Source organism: Dipodomys spectabilis, unplaced genomic scaffold (genome assembly GCF_019054845.1).
Source record: "Dipodomys spectabilis isolate Male_0828 unplaced genomic scaffold, ASM1905484v1 ptg000029l, whole genome shotgun sequence".
In the NCBI taxonomy this organism is placed as follows: domain Eukaryota; kingdom Metazoa; phylum Chordata; class Mammalia; order Rodentia; family Heteromyidae; genus Dipodomys; species Dipodomys spectabilis.
In genome coordinates, this window is record NW_024870706.1 from 1377271 (window position 1) to 1382177 (window position 4907).

The window sequence follows — 4907 nt, forward strand, 5'->3', positions numbered from 1 at the left end:
GCATCTGGGTTGGTTTCAGATCTTAGTGATGGTAAATAATGCTGCAGTAAACATAGTTGTGCTAATAGCTTTAGTGTGGTCTTGTTTGTGATCATCTGGGTAAATGCACAAAAGTGGGATTCCTGGGTCATAGGGGAGCTCTATGTGGAATCTTTTGAGGAACCTCCATAGTACTTTCCAAAGGGTTGAATAAGTTTACACTCCCACCAAGAATGCAGTACAGTTCTCTTGTGGCTACATCCCCTCCAGCATCTGTTGTTGTAAAAGTATGGAATGGTTCAGGAATTTGTCTGTCATCCTTTCTCAGGGGCCATTCTAATCTTCTCTGTATTGTTCCAATGTTAGAGTACTTGATGCTGAATTGAGCATAGAACATTTTTTATATATAAAGTGTAATTGATTTTCTTAAACTAGACAATTCAACAAAAAGTAAGCTCAAAAGAATTGCCATGAAATTTTAGAACCATGTACTTCTTACATAAGCACACATTTAAGAATAAAGACTGACATGTCAAAAACAAAATAATTCCAGATATTTGTTTTTCAAGAGATGTGTAAGAGGAGGAATTCAATTATTTTATACAAGGCACCTGTCATAATGAACACTGAAGCAAGTGTTAAGGTTTTTTTTAAGTTTTAATGTTTTAAATATATTTAATTTTGGGAATTTGCTTATATATACCAAAACTAGGACTGTTTGGCAGGACATAATTTTTTTTTTGGGGGGGGGAGTCTGGGAGTGGGGCCTGAACTCTGGGACTGGGCGCTGTCCCTCAGCTCTTCAGCTCAAAGCTACTGGTCTACCACTTGAACCAACGTGCCAGTTCCAACTTTTTTCTTTTTGCTTATGTGGTGCTGAGGAATCGAACCCAGGGCTTCATGCATGCAAGGCAAGCACTCTACCACTGAGCTACCTACCCAGCGCCAGGTCATAAAACTTTTTGATAAAGTATTTAAGATTTATGGTAGCAGACATATGCTACTAAGTATGTACATTTCAGAGTTTATAGAAATTTTACTAATGAGAAGTTGCAAAGTCTTTGTGTAAAGGAGCAGAATAAAGAGTTAAGACTTTTAACTACATAGTTTCTATTAAAAATATAGGGCTTCCTTATTTTATATGTTAGTGAGGAACAAATGATGATATAAGCCATATACAAATGATGAGATGAGCCATAAATAGTAATCTTAATGGGTAACTTTAAAGACTGCTCATAGCCTATAAAACTCTTGTTGAACATCATAATCTTAGGCAGTTTTAAATGTACAGAAATATGAGAAAATAGTAAAATCTAATACATAGTACCCTTCAAATACTGAAAACACTGGTAATTGTTTTGTTTTTCATTTTATTAATCATTAATATTTAATTATTGGTTTTTCTTATTTGTAGCATTGTTTTCCTTGTTGTAATATAATACAACTTTTTGTAAGTCATCATTATGAAGTACTTGGAGAAGGTTACTGGGATGGCCAAACCATTTTTTAAGGTGCATGTGAATTTACGAAGAGGAAAATTAAGAACAAAATATTTATTTAAAAAGTTATCAAGTAGAGTCTGAATCAGGAATGTTGATAAATGTCCACACCTAAAATCTTACCCAGAGGCTGAAGTAGTGATTTTAAAGAATTGAGGCCACAAAAGTCAGAGACTGTGTTTAGTTTTGTTTCATATTTTGATTTTGCTGGTAATGGGACTTGAACTCTGTTTCCTAGGTGCTGTCCCTCAGTTCAAAGCTAGTGCTACCACTTGAGCCACAACACCACTTCCATCTTTTTCTGCTTATGTGGTGCTGAGAAATCAAATCTAGGGCCTCATGCATGCAAGGCAAGCACTCTAACACTGAGCCACCTTCCAAGCACCTGACAGAATGTTTTTTAAAAAATCAATTATCCAACATTTGCTTTCTGCTTTGGGTTATGTTATTAAATATATGAATACCTTTTTATATCATTGTGAATTGTCATACTTCTGAATTTATAATAACTTCAACCACTTTATCCTTTTCAAAGTCATGAAATAGCTCAGAGTTTGCTTCCATGAAGATTGTTTTTGCATTTAAAATTTCTCCTGAGACATTTTTATTTTTAACAAAATAACTTTATATTTCATTTTGATGGGTTATCATACATCAAATACCTTCAAATGTATATGTAGAGTCTAAAGACAGCAGTATGAATATTCTCATACTGCTCTTGTTTATCTGTTATGCACTTTCAGTATTGTGATATTTCTCTTTCCCTTTCACTCTCCCATTTCCTCTCTTTCTCTTTCATGCTCCATGTCTGCTGCTCTTCTATGGTGAAAACTTTAAAAACTTGAAAAAGGAAATCAACACAGAACTTAGAAAATGGGAAAAACTCCCATGCTCCTGGATTGGAAAGATTAACATCGTGAAAATGGCAATATTTCCCAAGGCTATCTACAAATTTAATGCGATACCTATCAAAATTCCAACCTCATTCTTCAAGGAAATAGAAGAGGCAATCCAAAAATTCATATGGAACAATAAAAGACCCCGAATAACAAAAACGCTCCTCAATGGAAAGAACACTGCTGGAGGAATATCAATACCAAATTTCAAACTCTACTATAAAGCCATAGTAATCAAAATAGCTTGGTACTGGCACAAGAACAGACTTCAGGACCAATGGCATAGAATTGAAAACCCAGAAATGAACCTAAAGACCTATAGTCATCTAATCTTTCATAAGGGAGCTAAAAAAATAGAAGGGAAGAAAGACAGCCTCTTCAGTAAATGGTGCTGGCAAAATTGCTTAACTACTTGTAGAAAACTAAAGCTAGATCCTTATATATCACCCTGCACCAGAATCAACTCCAAATGGATCCAAGACCTCGGAGTCAAAGCAGACACTCTGAAAACATTACAGGATGGAATAGGAGAAACCCTAGGTCTCCTTGGCTCAGGCCGAAATTTTCTGAATAGAGACCCGGAAACACAACAAATCAATGAAAGGTTGGACAAATGGGATTGTATGAAGTTGCAGAGCTTCTTCATGGCAAAGGACATAGCTAGCAAGATCAATAGAAAGCCCACGGATTGGGAGAAGATCTTCACTAGCCATACAACGGACAAGGGTCTCATATCTAAAATATACTTGGAACTCAAAAAATTAAATCCCCCAACAATAAATTCTCAAAGAAACAGCTGCCCAATAAATAAGTAGGCTAATGACTTAAAGAGAAACTTCTCTGAAGAAGAAAGAAAGATGGCCAATAGACACATGAAAAAATGCTCAACCTCCCTAACCATAAAAAAATGCAAATCAAAACAACATTGTGATATCACCTCACCCTAGTATGTCCCTCCCCTACAGTATAACCCCTGCTTTCACTATATTTGATGTCGGTATAATTTGTGGAGGGGAAGTGGAAAAACAAGTCGTTTAAATAAGGATACAGGTGGACCTGTTGCAACAATGAGAAGTACAAGTTGTCATGTCAAAATCAACTTTACAACTTGGGGGAGGGGAGGGGTGGGAGGAAAGATGGGAAGGGATAGGAAGGGTAAACAAAGGAGGAGGCTACAATGCTTGATAAGAAATGTACTCACCGTCTTGCCCATGTAATTATAAACCCTCTGTACAGTATTTTCACAATAAAAAAAAAAAGAATTTCTGCTGGTCTACTATTATCCTTCAGAATCCACTGGTTTTGTGGGAACATGATAGCGACCATCAGTTACCCTTGCATTCTTTAAGAGTTATAACAGTGACGTGATGTTATTCATTTCTATTCTAAATGGCAAAACAACAGATCTAGGAATTCCTTTTCACTTTTACTACTCTTATAAATTTTATCTCATAGGAATCATTGAAACGGATAGGATACTTTTAACCTCTGACCTAAAAGTTCGTTTTCTTTTTTTCTTTTACAAACGACCTTTTTCTTTTATTATAAGCAAATACATGTAATGACAACAATGCTTTCCTGTGGAAAGTAGACCGAATATATTCAGGGATGAAAAACAAGGTAATGGGGGAAGTGATTACAAAGGATGCCCATCATAGAGCACGGAACCTCAGAGCAGTTTATCATGTACACTTTGTGAGAATGACAATGTGCTGGGAACTATAGATTAAATCATTGAACAACTGATATAAATATATACACATATATTTATATATGTATATTTATTTTTAAATGCATATGTGTTATATGCCCTTATATATGTATACATGCATGTTACTATACACAAAGATACATACATACACACATGTACACATGCACACATGGAGACTAGTGCTCTACCACTGGAGCCAAAGCACCACTTCCAGCTTTTTCTGTTTATGTGGTGCTGAAGAATTGAAGCCAGGCCTCATGCATGCAAAGCAAGAACTCTACCACTGAGCCATCTTCCCAGCATCTCCTCTTATCTCTTCAAATGGGTAGGTTTTGACACATTCGACTTTCAAAATGCAGTACAAGTGATAGCAAGTCAATCGGAAATCTCAGTAAGTAAACGTCATATGGCGTCTCCTTGCTCCCCAGGGAATGCTAGTTCTTCTAGACACTCTCAAAAACCAAAGTAGCAGGAAAATACCCTGGTACAGAATAAAGTTATAAGGCTTTAAATGGCATTCTTCCTTGAGTTCTTTTCCAACAGCCAGCATCAATTCTTAAGCAGATGAGTGAGTCCTCAGAAGATTGGAGCTCAGGTCAACATTTAACAAACTCATGTGAAAAGTCCTATGTGAGAAATACTGACTGAGGTCTTGCTGATTTCATGGTCAAGAAAATAAGACAAAAAGAAAGTATTTTAATGTATTAAAATTTGAGAATAATTTGTAACCTGTCAATAAATGTGTAGAACAAAATTATACCAAAATGACAAAAAATGATGTGCATGTGAATTACGTGCTCTTGGACTTGGCGAGTGATCTTA

At 35.9% G+C, this 4907-nt stretch overlaps 1 non-coding gene across 1 annotated transcript; it reads right to left on the reverse strand.

Annotated features, from left to right (window-relative positions):
- Positions 1-262: 262 nt before the first annotated feature.
- LOC122104633 lies at positions 263-365 on the reverse strand. Its single transcript, XR_006146972.1, has one exon. It is a non-coding gene; the product is annotated as a U6 spliceosomal RNA (small nuclear RNA).
- Between the last annotated feature and the right edge of the window lie 4542 nt (positions 366-4907).